General features: G+C 39.8%; 1 protein-coding gene and 1 long non-coding RNA gene across 5 annotated transcripts in view; one reads left to right on the top strand and one right to left on the bottom strand.

Moving 5' to 3' along the window:
• Positions 1 to 16,215, bottom strand: part of tpst1 (tyrosylprotein sulfotransferase 1) — a 69,339-nt gene extending 53,124 nt beyond the window's left edge. For 3 of the 4 annotated variants that reach the window (XM_017308194.1, XM_008425226.2, XM_008425227.2), the window contains exon 1: positions 15,975 to 16,215. The gene's annotated coding sequence lies outside the window, so the exon portion shown is untranslated. The remainder of the gene's footprint in view (positions 1 to 15,974) is intronic. The other variant, XM_008425225.2, reaches the window with a different exon arrangement.
• On the top strand, positions 12,136 to 12,924 carry LOC103474348 (uncharacterized). The gene is made up of 3 exons (XR_535168.2): positions 12,136 to 12,160; positions 12,236 to 12,309; positions 12,709 to 12,924. It is a non-coding gene; the product is annotated as an uncharacterized LOC103474348 (long non-coding RNA).
• Positions 16,216 to 17,340: the final 1,125 nt, after the last annotated feature.

The raw sequence follows: 17,340 nt of genomic DNA, 5'->3' as shown, positions 1-17,340 counted from the left end.
TATGCATCATGTTTAATAATAATGTTTGTTTGTTCAGGCTCCAAGAATTGCTCCAACATGGTAAATTGTTTTGTTACCTTTAAAATTATCTACGCTTGTCTTTGACTTGTACGCTGTATGTTTCTTGGCCCTAATGATTCTTTCCCTATATCTATCTTACATGCTTAAGTGTGTTCACTAACAAAATATAGTACACCTGTAGTTAAGGTTCCATTACTAAAACCTATAAATGATCAATGTGAACCATAAGTCTGTATTAAAATATTTAGAACAATTTGTATTATTTACTTAGATTTGATGTTTTGATGTGAGCACTTGGATTTCTATCGATTTATTGAATGATGCTCTRTGTAAATATTTATCAAACTGAATGATCATTCAGGTTTTATATAGTTTTTCTTTCAATGTTTGTTGCACAAATTCAAATATTTGCTGGCTATCAACCAACAATTCAATCAGTGAATCTTTGCTTTTTTTCTCAAGTAGCCCCTCCCACGGAGACTTACATCTTCTGACACCTGGTCCAACTTATAATAACATTGACCAAGTTTGCTGTTGGTACACTTACCTAAAGAATAAAACATGCTCGCTACACAACCAGGCTCCAAGAGTTGGTCACAACATGGTAAATTGTTTCGTTACCTTTAAAATTATCACAACTTTTTTCCTTGGTCCTAATGATGCTATCTGTTCAATAATGTTCACTAACAGACAGTACACCTCTTGTAACTGATAAACTTATAAATGATCAATGTGAAGCATTGATCATTGCGTTCAATGATCATATTAGTCAGATTAAGTAAAATATCATGATACTCAAAGAAATCAAAATTATAGTTCACAAAATTATAGTTTCAGGGAGCTTAGACTGTATGAAAGGAATGATTGAAATATACTATGAAAATATTCTATTTGCAGAATTATGATAATAAAACTTCAATTGTGAACTGAATGATTAGATTGCAATTAGACACACAAAAAAATCAACTGTTAATTAGTAGTCATACTATGGAAATGACTAGCAAGATCTGAACAAACAAGAAACGTGACTACCTCAAGAGATTTCACTCGGAGAATGAACCGTCTGACTTTCTTTAGCCGACTAAATTTAATCTTACCAAATTTTTGCCTGAGAGCAAACAGGTACTGAGTTTGAARCGTGGATCAGATGCCTCCAGCCGTCTGCTAAAGCTAGACTCTGGCCTTCCTCACTGTAAAATAAAACATTCTGCTTAATTAAAGAGTTCAAGTGAACATCACTTAATTCTCAACAACTTGTTTGTACTCATCTTAAACAAGCAGCAGGAACTTTTGGATTAAAAAAGAAAAGAAAAAAAGATGCTTTATAAGTTAATATGGAAGCTTTAGCGAAAATTCAAGCTGGAAGACTCCACCCCCTTCGTTCGCCCATCGACGTCATGCTCATCTCCGACCTCAGCACTGGACCTCACCCGGCGCGTTCAATCAGCAATCAGGCTCTGCATAAAAGGATCCACACCCAAGCAGTCAGCTGHTTCCCAGCTGCGTTCAACCCACCACCTCCCCTTCTCCACCCACATCCTTCAGCTCTAGGATGGYACCCTTTCCCGACCACCACCACCAGTGTCGGGCCCCGGGGGAGAGCATCCCTAATCAGTTATCGGGATGTTCATCGAGTTCACATCAAATCTCAGCTCAAATTAGCTGCTGGGGTCCGAGCGCCAAAGAACTGTTATTCATTCCTGTCATTAAATCTTTTAATTGTTCCCTTTTGTCCATCTGAGACTCTCCAGATTGAACTATTTAACAACTAGAATAAAATAAAAAGTGAACTATTTGAAAGAAGTGAGGATTTTGGGTGGTAAATGTTTAAAATTTTAACATACACAGACATTACTCCATTTCTACTCAATAGAAAGGTTTTGAACAGTACAACTATGTCAGGGGTGTCAAACTCAATTTCACCGAGGGCCACTTCAGCATATTATCCACCCTCAACGGGCCACATCCATCCATCCATTTTCTTACACCCTTATCTCTCAGTGGGGTMAGGAGGGGTGCTGGTGCCTATCTGCAGCTAGAGTACCGGGCGAGAGGCGGGGTCACCCTGGACAGGTCGCCAGTCTGTCGCAGGGCAACACAGAGACACACAGGACACACAACCATGCACACACACACTCACACCTAGGGACAATTTGGAGAGGCCAATCAACCTGACAGTCATGTTTTTGGACTGTGGGAGGAAGCCGGAGTACCCGGAGAAACCCAGGCATGCACAGGGGGAACATGCAAACTCCATGCAGAAAGACCGGGACCAGGAATCGAACCCAAGACCTTCTTGCTGCGTGGCAACAGCTCTACCAACTGCGCCACTGTGCAGCCCCAACGGGCCACATTGACGGTACAAATCAGGAGTGCCCAGGTGCAGTCCTCCAGACTGCAACTTTTAGATGCATCCCTGCTAAAACACACCCCAGACAAAAGGTTGACTTCCCTCATCACCAGCAACTCAGTTCTGTAGAGGCTTATAATGAGTCAATGATCCAACTGTGTTAGACAAGGAATGCATCTAACATTGCAGATGGACGCTCTGGAAAACTAGACTTGGGCACCCCTAGCATAAATGTATGAAAATACAATGTTAAAAATAGATTAAACAACACCTCATATTGTTAAATAACGCTTTGGAGCGTCTGGTTAGGAAGCGCATTCAAAACCTTTGGTTGAAATGGCGCGTTACATTCAAGTCTCCATTACAGACCAGAGAAAACTAAAGAGAATGCAACGTTGTGTTAATCCATTTGAGGAGCCGGCAGTTTATCTTGAGGAAATAAATGACGACGCAGAAGTTAATTAGACTGTAACATGCGCAGTCCGCTGCTCAAACACTGCGGAAGCGGCTCCGCCACTGCGAAGAATTAAAAACTGCTGGAAGTAACTCATCCAGCGGTTTTAACAAATGGAGCCTTGGTACACATTACCCAGGAGAGCGGCGTTCTGGAGGAGTGCTGCAGACGTAACATCTGTCCATTTCGGAGATTCGAAACCACGCAACAACAACAACAAAATCCTGGTAAAAGCGCACACCAGACCGCGCAGGGTAAAACACTCACAGAGTTCAGTTGATCTGTTTGGATCAGACAGATCCAACTGACTGATGAATTAACGCAGATGGGGACCAGGTGGAAGTGCGTTCAGAGCCCAGCGGGTGAAGTGCTGGTAATTTATGTGAAGTCGCTTAATTTAATTTATTAAAAAAGTTATTGGGGCCACAGTCAGTGGTTTCTGTCACTACGGAGAAAAAGATTTGTGATGGGATCTGGATTCACGGCGAATACTAACTAAACCGTATAAAATGCGGCTAAATAGCCGATGTTAATATGATTGTAATTTCACGGATAAAAATAGTACATGAACGATTTTTTTTTTTATGTTGTCGGTCAAGATAACGGATAACAAAAGAAGTCTAGCGCCACCTGCCGCCCTGACACCAACTCGCACACATCTCCATTCACAGTCTTACTTGTAAATCGATTTTTCTTTTCTTGGACATTTTGATGTTAGCTAGCTTGAGGTGACTCTGCTGCTCTCAAGTGGCGAGAAGCCATAATGTTGGCTGGTAACAATCGGAATGCATTATGGGAGATGTAGTTTGTAGTCAATTTGTGCTCAAAACATATTTTAAGTCAATCATAGGCCTATAAAACGCTGGGGGGCCACATAAAATGACATGACAGTTTGACACATGTGAACTATGTCAAGTAATAATCATGTATTTTTTAATCTATGTAGTAAATATATTGCTGCTGCTGTAAGCAGCATTTGAAAATATGAAGGCAACATCGGTCACCGCCGATCCGGGATATATAGCAAATTTGTTATAGGCCATGACAGCAATATATATTGTTGGCAAAAATTTGTTATAGGCCATGACAGCAATATTAAAAGCGGATATCAAAATCAGTCAAAATGTTCATAATCTGTGTACCCATTATAACTATAACTAAACAAAAGGGTGAAAATCTGCAGTCACTTCCCAATTTGATTCGGATGCAGACGGCTATGATCAGTTATAAATTAGGGCTACACTAGCGGTTCTCAACGTGGGCGGTACCGGTTCAGAGGACGGCAGGGGGTGATGGCGGAAATTTTTACAAAAGGGGGTCGCTGGGAGTCCTCTGGGGGGTGTTTGGTCGAAGGTAAACTTTACACCTTAAATGCAAAACAATGCCAGTTTAGACTTTGAGTAACTTGGTAAAACTGTATTGTGTAACATTAAACCATGCGTGGCTGCTACTGTATCGATGGCAGCTCTTCTATTCGGTGTTTGTTAGCTTCTGTTAGCTTCTTGGCGCAGCTCCGCTCCTGCTACTGGTAGCTTCACCGCTGCTGTGATTAATTTTGTCTGGAATTTTTGCACTTTTGAATTTCAGTAATCAGAATACCGAAATAGTTTCCGTTGTTTTAAAATATTTGTTAGTCTGCCTTTTCCCCATCGATACGCCTTGCACCTTAGGGGGTAAAACAAAAAAAAAAAAAACCGACGCGCAGATTGCGCAACACTCTGAAACAGGAGAAGCGGGACATTAAACAGAGCGACGAACTAGATGTGAATTATGGCATAAAAACAGAGAATCCGACGCTGAACAGTGAAAAATCAACACATGATGTGAAACACATGACGATTAGACGGCGCAGTAGGTGATGAGTAAAGATTACTGATGGTGAGCGTCAATAAATGATCAAATAAATCTAGCAATAGGAAAGAAACTAAAGTGGACATAGCAATAAACCAAGAGAAGATAAAAGGTAAAATAAATAAATATTGTTGAAGTGCCATGGGTTTGTTGAGACCACATCTAGTACTGAGAATAAATATATCTTACAGACCATAACAGTAAATAACATCACTTATTTATGTTTTTAATTAGATTTGATATATTTATTTCTTCAATATTATTTTTCATGTCAGTGTTAATGTCATGAGGCTGATGACTCCATGACACTTTCAATTTGACTCATTAGGATTTGATTAAGAACAAGATTTGTTCTTTGTCATTTCTGTCCAGTAAAACTATTAATCTATAAAGCAATAGAGAGGTCTATATAAAGATATAATCAATGTTTCTATGTTTGTTTCTCATATTTGTATGGCATTAAAAGGATCTGGAACTTTTGTTTTTCCAATAAAAGCTCTGGTTTGAACAATAAATGCCATGAGGGTGAAATGTTATGGATGATGCTCTGATGTCCCATTCTCCTGAAGGCAGCACAGAGCTGCACCACCAGAAACCCACAAAAACACTGAAGAGAAGAAGAGCTATGATTAATGTAGTTACAGTTCTATCCATGTTTTAATGTTGCAGAGCTCAGTCGTTTTGCAAATTGTTCAAAGTTTAAACTGGCATGTTGTACATTTTTTATCTCCTCATTTTGTGTAATATTTAACAACAAGAAAATGGCAATAAGAATATTTTTCCACTCTGATTGGCTGCTGTTAGGCTTACCAATTTTAAGTTGAATGTTCATTGCATTTTTCGTAGACACCTGTGAAAATAATTTCTATTCCCATGACTTTTTTGTTCTCTGGGAAATTATTTTTGATGATAAATACAGAAACAAGCATAAAAATCAAAACATCTACAATAGTGATAGTAATATTAATAATAAAATAATGGTCAGTGCAAAGTAGCCTACAAATTCTTTGGTGGGGGGCGGTGAGGGACCTGGATAAAGGCTAGGGGGGCGCTGGCCCAAAAAAGGTTGAGAAACACTGGGCTAGACAATAAATCAATAACAATAGATATTGTGATAGACACATGATAAACATCAATAGATAATGCATCTGATAGAATATTGAATATTCAGCAGAATATTCACTGAACTCCAATCCAGAACCGCACAGCATTCTGGGAGATGTAGGCGGAGGAAAGGCTTTGGCTGTTCAGCCTCTCACAGCGAGCTACATTAGATAGAGGGCATCAACTAACTCATTCGTTCTTTGGTTACCTAGCAATAACCTTGGATTAACTTGAGCAGCAGCAGCAGCAGCAGCAGATTAAAAATAAATCGCATAACAAATCTGTTATGCGAATGAAAACTGTGGATTAAACAGGAAGGATTACGCCACCAGTTTGGCAGTATTTCAGGTATCTGAAACAAAAAAAATTAATCAATAATTATCAGTAGAGGTGTGCTGATCGATCGGTCACCGATCATAATTGGCCGATTTTTGTGAAAGTGCATGATCGGTGATCGGCGATCATTGGCTCTTGTTGACGATAACAATCACCTGCATCTCATTTCGCAGCCTGCCTGTGCAGGTGGTCTCCTCTTTCCTTCACACTGAGCAAACGCGAAGCAACAAATCCTAAGAGTGAATGGGGAAGTTGTCAAAACGTCAAAATGCATCAACACAACGAAGTTAATATGGCATAAAAACAATGCCATACTTGACGGAGTTTGGCGACATCGAGGCTCACTGCAGTAAAAAAGACATATGGAGGAGCAGATAGCAGGTAAAGCAGCGCACAGCTACAAACACTCACCCGGATTAGCATGACGGTCAGAAAGCTAAACAAATAACCCGCAAAATTATTTAAGTCTTCGAGCTGCGATGTAAGACGCTGGTTCTGTTCTCGCTGTTGAACCGCTGCTACGCGCTACTGGTAGTAATATTTCACAGACAGAGCGCCGCTTCTGCTCCACCTGGTAGTGACTCTCAAACGAACCTCTGCTTAAAGCTGCAGCACCTAACCTAAAAAATACATTTTACATACGTATTAAAACTTTTGCTGTACTAACATGAGACGGATAATCTCTAAAAGAATAATCGATCTCCTCCCTGCTCTGCATAATTAGTCCGCTCAGGTAGAAACAGCCACTCAGAACTAGCAGTAATCAGCTAGCCGCCATGCTATCAGGAAGTTTTCATTCAGTAACTCTGGATTGTTTATTGTAATGGAACCTGTTTTTGCCTTTGAATGTTAAGTTTTATACTTAAATTTTTTTGGAAATGTTGAGAGGTTTTATTTTTGGCTCTTTGCATTTTTTAGCCTCTTCAGAGCCTTTATATGCCATTAGTCTGTTAAAGATAGTATTACCGATAGCAGTACAATTTGCACAATGTCCGTTTAGTTTTCTTCTTGGAAAAAGTTATTAAAAACAAGTTTTTGTCTAAATTAAGATGAATTCATGGTTCCTTTTTCCACATAATGTAACCGGTAGTGTTTATGATAAAAATAATAATAATAATAATAATTATGTGATCAATATCGGTGATCAATATCGGTGATCGGTATCGGCGATCGTCCCTCAGGGGGTGATCGGTATCGGCAGAAAAAAACCTGATCGGCACATCTCTAATTATCAGTATCAATTGATATGAAATGCTCACTTTGTGATACGTTTTTCCACCATATTGTCTAGTCCTATTGTAAATTAACTTGACATTAAAGCTGAATGTTTTTTTTTCTAAACTGTTAGTCGTAGTGGTTTTTGTGTGTTTCTTTCATAAAATTATAAAAAAATGGTGCGTCTACATTTTTAAATATCACTTAATCTCCTTACGACCATTAAGCAACAGAACTTCCCTACACAGGGCGTGGATGTGATGGGCTAAAACAATAAAAATTAAAAAACTATTTGTTTGAAGACATGTGAAATGTAACAAAACTGGCTTTTTAAAATCTTTCAACGTTCTCCAACAGGACACCCAGAGAACTTCTGTGTGCAGCAGTGAGAGAGCAGTGAGAGAGCAGCTATTATTGTAGAAGGAACTCTCAGGAAACTATTTAATTTTGATTGTTCAGTTCCATGGAAACATTTTAGTCTGAAGCTCCAATTACAAATCCTACAAATTTCACTGCTGATTGCTTTGATATCCCACTTTCCAGTAATGCAAGCCAAAAGTGAGGGCAGTCACTTCCTTGATCTGACTGGCAGTACGCTGCAGTGTGACGTTTTATGAGGGTTGTTAAATGAGTGTGTCTGCTAGTGTGTTACACCATTAAAGTTGACTATTTTAGAAAGGAAGACATGAACTAATGAGAAAAAAAAATGGTAATCATACATACAGGAGTAATGCAATAGTGGTCTTAGAGCCCATCAGGAAAGTCTTCACTCTTTTTCAAAGAGTTGAAAACTCTTTGAAGAAGTGTAGGACAGTCAGCTTGGTAACACTGACGTACAAGGTCCAGACATTTTTCTGATCCTAATCTGCTTCAGTGCTACAAGCCGCTGTCCAAGTGTATTACTGCTGCTTGCAGCTACTCAGAAATATGTGGAGCAACCTGAGACGACCCGTTTTATTTGTCTGGTCTCTAGAGGTGTGCTATATTGTCTTGTTTATGGTGATAGCAGTGGATTTTTTGACACCGGTGTAAAAATTAATATTATGATAATAAATGATAAGGTCATTTAACTGAGCCTGTCCTGTGCAGCACAAGGTGCTATGCTTTCTATAGTTGTTTGCCAACTGCCACTAAAACAAAGAAGCTGGTACTGGTCCACAGTCGGAACTGGATCGAATCTCATTATTAGCTAATATTAGTAGTAAGGGAAGGTCTTTTGACCAACTATTGCCAAAAGACTTTCTGAAACACAGATGTCTTTCCAAAAAAAAAAAAAATCACTAAATAACTTGAAGTTTAACACAAGGTTCAGGGTCACCGAAATATATGGAACAGGAAAAAAATATATAATTAAGGTTTCACTTTTATTCCGTATTATTTTTTGATTCAGCAACCTATGATGTTTCTGTTTTATTATATTTTACAAATATGTCTCTGTTTAATAATGTGAGAAAACCACAATTTTCTGTTCAGTCAGTATTTAACACAGCTGACACAAAATGTTTATAATTAAACATATTACAAAAATTGTTGCCCTTTATGTTATGGAAAGATGGACAACCCTCTTCATACAAGAGAAAACTCAGGTTTATAAGGAAATGGTCAGTTACCAACTAATCAAGGGTTTCCTCCAGTTAATGAGCCCAGCGGGTAGCCAGGATTAACTGACCCCCGGCATTTGCCGACCCTAAGCTGCCGTACTCACTTCACACCGACGCCAGCCCCACAGGACTTGGCGCCGCCCTTTATCAGGAACAGGACGGCCAAACAAGGGTCATTGCTTATGCGAGCAGGGGGCTGTCCAGGAGCGAAGCTTGGTACCCCGCCCACAAATTAGAGTTTTTGGCCCTAAAGTAGGCTGTAACAGAAAAGTTTGCAGACTACTTATTAGGGCTGTTGTAAACGATTATTTTAGTAATCGAGTAATCTATAGATTTTTCTTACGATTAATCGAGYAATCAGATAAAAACAATTATGAAATAAAATATTGGTAAATCTTCCATAACACCAGTGTTACTAACGGATATCAACATCAGTCTATTTTTTCCACATTTGAGCTTCCCTACCAGTTACTTTTTTGTAGACCGGGGGAGCAATACGGGATATTTACGGCTCCTCCGTTCAGAAACTCATCTACTAGCCATGTTCCGCCTCCCGTTTGTTCAGACCGGGATGATATAAGTTTATTGTGCGGTTCGTCCGTAAAGCTGCACTTACCCTGTAAGCATCAACCCTCAGCCGCCCGCCGTGTTCAGTCTCTCCGCTCACCTGTATAAATCCTCCTCAGCTTCTTCCCGCCGTTCAACCAGCAGCTCCGGAGCAGAAAGGCTGCCGAACTCCCGGCATCGCGCCGGTCATTTTAAGAATGTTTATTGGTCCCACAAAAACGATGAAAACCCGGAATTATCACCAATCAGTAAAATCTCCGAGGGCGAACTTGAAGATTGGACGTTATGCCGCTAACACGTAGCTTCTGTCAACAACTCAGAGGCGGAAGTCAGAGCTCCGCGCAACGCAAATAATGTTCCGGCTGAAACACGGTGCGCTAAATGATAAAACATAAATTAACAAAGCTTCGAGGCAGGTCAATTTTCCTCGAGGAATTTTAATAATTGAGGTACTCGAATCACTCGAGGAATCGTTTCAGCCCTACTACTTATGGTAACCAGTTTACTGTCATCACTGACAGTAACCCTCTGACCTATATTCTGACAACAGCTAAAATGGATGCAATGAGCTATCGTTGGTTAGCTTCTCTGTCTACATTTAACTTTAAGCTCCAATAGAGAGCAGGCAAACTGAACTCTGATGCAGACGGTCTTTCAAGGCGACCTCATGGTGAATTATTAAATGATGCTGTGTCACAAAAAGAGCTTGACAGGAAACAGCAGTTCACCCAAACTCATTTTTTAGCACAGCAAGATACCAGTTTAAGCCAAGAAGTGGTGTCAGCCATCTGTGAGAGACCCTTGTGTTGTAGTTTCTCAGATGAACCTACTCCTCTTGTGCACTCATTAGCCATCTCGGTAAACACCTTACCAGATGACTTTGTCAATGAAGATGACTGTCGTGGTCTTCCAGTCATGCCCCATCTTTCAGCTGAACAACTCAAACAAGAACAAAGAACTGACCCCCGCTTGCGCGAAGTCATTCTCCAAATTGAGACTGGTGAAAAGGTTCCACCTACAGTCAGAACCGAACTTCCTCATATAAATCTGCTGCTTCGAGAACTCAGTCGTCTCAAACTGCACAACCAAATATTGTACCGAACACGTCAAGATGATGGCAACGTCATTTATCAGCTCGTTTTACCTGAACAGTTCTGTGAGTCTGTTTTTCACAGTCTCCACAATGAAATTGGCCATTTAGGTATTGAGCGTACCCTTGATCTCGCCAGGGATCAAGGGTACTTTTCTTTCTCCAAAAGAAAAGTTTTAAGTCCCACTCACAGTATGTGGAAAAACTGAAAACAACTCTCCAAGAAAGCTACAAACTAGCGACCCAAAATGCTAACAAAATGGCCGACAGAAATAAAGCCAGATTTGACATGCGTGTAAAACCATCCTAACTAGAACCTGGAGGCCGAGTTTTGGTGCGAACCGTTCATCTTAGGGGTAAGCATAAACTAGCCAATAGGTGGAAGACAGGCATTTATGTTGTGGTGGAACAAGCTGGTGATCTACCAGTCTACACCATTAAGCCTGAAACTAAAGATGGGTCAGTGCGCACAGTCCATCGTGACCTCCTTCTACCTTGCGGGTTCCTTGCTGTCACAGAAGAGAATCCAACTCCGCCAAATCGCGTCTGGAAACCTAAAACACGTCATTCTCCTGAGCAAAATGAAGAATGCAATCTTCCTGAACCTCCTGAAGATGAGGAGCTCTACTGGCTTAGAGAACAACCTGTCCCAGAGTCAATCAAATTCACGAGATTCCAAAACAGTCATGCCCTAAAAACTTACCTGAATGTAACACTGTACCTGGATGTGACAACTTACCTGAAAGCGACAACACACCTGAATGTGAAAACCTACCTGAATTCAACAATAGACCCGATTGTGATAACGTCTGGCAGTAACCCAGTAGTTCCTTGTGAGGAGAACTTCGAAGCAGTAGCAAGGACTGAACGTTTGATCCATGATAATGATTGTGAAAGTGAACCTAACCCACCTAGTGAAGGTGTATGTAACCAAAACGTATCAGAGGACAGACCCAACTACCCCAGTCCTGAAATCACAAATCCTGTGAGACGTTCAGAGAGACAAACCACTCAACCAAACAGGCTCCAGTATAGCCAGTTAGGGAACCCACTCGTATCCATTGCCCAGTCTCTACTCCATGGCTTAAGCCTTGCTTTTACCAGTGCCTTGATAGAGCCTGAACTTGAAACCACTTTTAAGGGTTCTTGCTTTCCTATCATTTCAAAGCAACCCGTCCCATGCAAAGGGACTTGCATGTTCCAAGGGGGGACAGTGTAACCCAGTGTTAAAAACACAAATAAAAAATGAATAGATGTTGATTTAATCTTATTTTACAACGAGATTAAAAAGTAATAAGGTTAATATGTTCATAAATATTGATAAAAACAGTGCTAAAAATCTTTAAAAACCTGTGAAATATCCCTTTAGTGATTGCTTTTAGTGACAGATTAAACAACCAATAACTGGCACAGTCTGATTTGACATCAGCCAATCAGGTTKATTGTCCCGCCCCTTTAACTGCAGCGCTGAGATTTAGCTCAAATTGAGTCTAACTCCCTTGAGAGCTGACGGTTTTCCCGTAAATTGTCTAGAAGATTACGTTAAATGCTTTGAAGAATCCTGGAAATTGGTAAGACAATGTTAAATTAGTATCGCAGAATTCATAATTCAAAATAGTGAATCTGGGTTTTTTTTTTTTTATTAGATCTCCAAAAGCTTCTGTTCTAAAAGCTGACGTCCGGAAAAAATCCCTGGTAGTTGTGTAGCATTGAAGCATCGGTGAGTAATCGCACGCGCTCAGCCATTGGCCAGTAAATTCGCTAAAAATTGGCTAAAATACCTAATAACTGTTCAAATTTAATTGTATTGTAAACTTTATATCATTATTATTGTGTATGTTGTATTTGTCCTATGTAAATTTACTTCTTTTTCCATTAGTACATGTTTTAATATTTCAACATTAATGTCATTGTGCTGTAATGTGCTCTTATTACAATAAGAGAACAGAAAGTTCTCTGTAGGTCAGAGCTAATGCGGGTTTCTAATCCACATTTTGAATGTTAGATTTAGTGTTATAAATGTACTTTGGCACTTTTAGTTTGAAATTTGAATTGTTGAATTGCTTTGTTGATATTAGCATCCTGAATTTTAAGATGCTTTACTGTGACCTTCTTCCAGGTCAGGTTTTTTTTCTTATGGTGCACTTTTGAAACATTGTGCCAGAGACATCAAGATCACCCTTACAAGAACTTGGATGGCGAGCCCCAGCCCAGAGGACCAAGTGAACTGGTACACGGTGACCCGACTGGTCACCAGCCGTGAAACATAAATAAATATTTCACAGACACATTGGAAAGACTAAACAAACTTTGAAAGAACATTTGACAGACACATTGGAAAGACTAAAACTTTGAAAGAACATTTGACAAACATCAAAAAGACTGGGTTATTTTTTTAATTTAATTTTTTTTTTAAAGCGCGTAATTTTTGTTTATTTGTACAATGTGGATCCACAAATGTTGTTTATATTAAATTCTTCTTTAAAAATTAAATTCTACTTTTTTTGTATACATTGTGTGCTCTCCTCGGTTGTTCACACCTAGGCTCCCCCGAATTTAGAATCTCCTGATCAGGCCCAACTTTCTTATACTTTTGTAGTGTTGGTTTTAGTAATGTAAATTAACTTAACTTGCCATCTACTATTAAAGGTATTTAAAGTAACCCTTCTTGTGGGTTACACAGTTCACAATGCCCGCCTGACAAAGGAGTTCTTCCAAGAGAATAACATCACTCTTTTGGACCATCCTGCATGTTCCCCGGATCTAAACCCAATTGAGAACATTTGGGGATGGATAGCAAGGGAAGTTTACAAAAATGGACATCAGTTCCAGACTGTGGATGCCCTTCGTGAAGCCATCTTCAACATTTGGAGCAACGTTCCCACTAGCCTCCTGGAAACACTGGCATCAAGCATGCCTAAACAATTGTTTGAAGTCATCAATAAGAATGTTGGAGCTACTCATTACTGAGTCCTTTTTATTGACACTTCGATTTCTGTTTTGGGGGGTTTTCGGGGTTTTTTGAGCTAAGGTCTTAAAACTTTTGATCAGTTGAAAAAATCATGTTTGAGTGTAAAAGCAGTTTTCAATTAATTCCCCACTCAAAAGTTTTTGTCTCTTACACTGATTTCTTCCTTTTAACATTGTGAAGCTCTACTTAGAACCTTCTTAAGATCCAATAGTGCAAAATGCAAATTCTTGCAATTTTTTGACTGGTCTTAAGATTTTGATCAGGAGTATTTATATATAATATAAAATGCTTTGGGTTTCTTTTAATAAGCCAGACTGCAAGCATCTCAGAAGTGCAAATAGTTGATATTCATTTTGTATTTTTTATTTGTTGTTTTTAAGACTCTATTGCTGGGTTTCAGACACGTGACCCGGAAGATGCGCGAAATTTAGATGGAGCTCCGGAAGGGGATTTCTCTGGTTCAAAACAAAGCAAAATTGATCACAATGAGTATGCTAATGCCATAAATAGGCTGGAACAGACAAGGCATCTCGAAAAAATATGCATATATTTAGGATATGATCCTTATTATCTTGGTAAAAAAAGACTTCCCTTATAATCTTGAGGTTTTACCAGGCATCCAAGCAATCCACATAACTATCTGGTGTTGCAGAGTTCATATTTTACGACAAGCCAGAAGAAAGTTTTCAAAAGCCTGGAGAATACTATCATTTAGTTTCAGGTTAGGTCAAGCATTTAGGATCAAAAGAAGCATTAAATGACTGTCGACTTGTTTCTGCCAGTTGAGTAGTGAGTTGTGCTTATTATTTTTGATGATAAATACAGAAACAAGCATACAAATCAAAACATCTACAATAGTGATAGTAATATTAATAATAAAATAATGGTCAGTGCAAAGTAGCCTACAAATTCTTTGGTGGAGGGCGGTGAGGGACCTGGATAAAGGCTAGGGGGGCGCTGGCCCAAAAAAGGTTGAGAAACACTGCTCTACACCAACATTCTGGTGAAGGGATACAAGTTATCAGTTAATGAGATAATCTAAAATTGATTGATCTTATTGATCAGTTAACGATTACGGGGTTTCCTCCAGAAAACTTTTTAAGCCCAGTGGGCTGGGCACTGTGGCGATCCACTGTGGAACTGTGGGTGGTTTTCAGACACGGAAACAAAAGTTTAAATAAGCTGCTGGGGCTCCACAGCTGTGACTGTCAAAGCAGCTAGTACTGAGAAATACTGTATTGTACTTTAGTCCTTCTCTTTCATATCCAGACCACCTGCATGCAGTAGATGTGCTCCTGGCTCCTCCTGACCATTGAATATTGTTTTCTCAGCCCTCTGGTATTTCTGTCATTTGTCTTTTTTATGATGTTCTGGACATAAAATATCACTTATGCTCATTTAGTTTTGTGTTTAGCTGATACCTTGTGCATATTCTACATGTCAACAGACAGCTCCTACATCTTACACACAATGGATACGTAGCATAAATATGAATACAGTGATTGTTTGAGGCAGATGGTTCAGAATGAAGTCCTAACAGATACCATTATTTATTTATGTAATTTGACAGCTCATAACCAAACTCAGTATGCCACTTATCAGGAAACATGTCATCAGTAAAGGGGCATAGTTGGATAAAGGTATAATATAGGTTCAATGGGTTTTGATCCAGTAGTAAATTCAGCATGAATATTAAACTATTGCAACATTTCTGTATATGTATATTTGAAATAATAAGCTATTGCCAATTAAATCTTTTAATAAACTAAAATGGTTAACACCACCTAAAGCAGTGTCAGGTTGAGGCTCCTGGTCCTCAAGTTACACTGTCCTGCTTGTCTTAGGCATTTCACTGCTTCAGCACACGATTTTAATTGAAGACTGGTTAATAAGCTTTTGTTGAATTGGAGCCATCTGAATGAGATGTGCTGAAGCAGGGTACACATCTAAAACATGGAGGTCAGTGTACCTTGAGGACCAGAGTACACAGACCTGCATGAAACACTGGTCTAAAGGTAGGTTACAACTTAAAATTCAAGAAATGTCTAGTCCTGTTAAAGAAATACCAATCCATTACCCCGAGAATTAAAAACCTTTACTTCCGCGCTACTTCCTCGTGAGAACAGCATAACTGGCATCTTTTAATGTATGATTCTGTCAACAGCTCAATATGTGCGTGTATCAACAGGGGTAATTTTCCAGCCTGTTCCCCTGAACATGCCAACCTCCCCTCACCCCCAGCAATTATGTAACCTCAGTTTACCAGTCATTATGAGCGAGTGTAAAATAACATATAACGGCTGTATAAACCTCCGGTCTAAAATGTGACTTTAATACTAGCAGCTCCGCGGCTTAGGGAGAGGAGCGATGAGGGAGAGGGTCGTAACAGCGGCACGGCGCCAAAAAAAACCTACCTAACGCTGCACATACGCAGCAGGAGAGCCAGGTTAGCCAGCGAGAAAACTTCCAAGGACTCCAGCGTTAGCATCCAGGTTGTCCTGTCTCCTTTCTGAGTCACTTTCTGGACATTTTCAGCTCACACAAGCCGTGTACACCCGCACGACAGTCATGTCGTTGCTCTGGTGGTGGGCTACAACACAGCCATAAACCAACCACACTGCTACAAGCACGGAGCTTGACTCCTACTGAAAGGAGAGCTATGATAAGTCAAGAATTCACGCGACGCTGTGTGTCAGAGCTGCTGATTGGCCGATACATGAGTGTGGGCAGAACAATAGCTGATTTAAAAGCACAGTTATATTTCCTCACTAGCTGCCATTGACAGGGGCGCCGCCAGGAATCTTTGGCCCCAGGACAAAAAATTTAATTGGGTCCCCCCCTCACTCCCTCCCTGCGCATCTGCCGTTAACATTTCTTGAGTCTATTTGGCCCATAAAAGACTTGCAACTGCCTAGCTTTCTTTGGTCCAAGTCTGATACTAGTATAATATTTACTGATAGTGAATTTTACATGCAACAGTCCACATGCTGTTTGCAAATAGATTGGTAAATTTTTTCTTTATTAGTTTAGAATGATCCCATTCTTCTGAACGGCTCTTTACTAAGATGATAGGACTGGAGCCTCACTGAGAGCCATTCTTTGTTCTTGTAATGCTCTGCGTACACTGCAGTAGCTATTATTTAATTTAATTATATACATTTGTTTATTTGCTAATTAAATAAATATCAAACACAAGAATGGAAAAGCACACAGAGCGGGCTCATTGCTCTTTGATTATTTTCGTCACCTGTCATGGTGGCATACATTACAGCAGTCGTCCCCAACCCCCGGGCCGCGGACCGGCCGCACAAGAAATAATTTAATATTTCTGTTGTATGTATTATCTGAGTCTGGCGTATCTTTATTTTGAAAATCCTTTAACCGGATTCTCTTGATTACGTCTTGCTCGCCAACATTGAGCTCACAAGCTCAATGTTGGCGAGCAAGACGTAATCAAGTAAATGAGTAAGAAACAAATGTCCTTGGAAAAGTTTATTTGCGAAGGGGAAAAGGCCCAGAGAAGAGACATGAGAATGGATTTATCTCGGACCGGTTGGTGATTCCCACACCCACTCTGTATAATATGCGGCGACCGGTGTTCTGACCATCAGTGTAATCCTTAAATCCGTCCTACCTTGTGGTAATGCACATGCGCACATCGATGCTACGTCACATACTGCTTACTGAGCAGAATTCTTTAAAATACGTCCTACCTGTGGAAGTTTTGTTTCATGTGTTTTATTTCATCGCAGATTATGGTAGGCTTTATTTAATTTATTT

The sequence above is a fragment of the Poecilia reticulata genome, linkage group LG13, assembly GCF_000633615.1.
Source record: "Poecilia reticulata strain Guanapo linkage group LG13, Guppy_female_1.0+MT, whole genome shotgun sequence".
NCBI lineage: Eukaryota > Metazoa > Chordata > Actinopteri > Cyprinodontiformes > Poeciliidae > Poecilia > Poecilia reticulata.
Note: the sequence above shows the minus strand (reverse complement) of the source record. Positions and strands in the feature narration are given on the sequence as shown.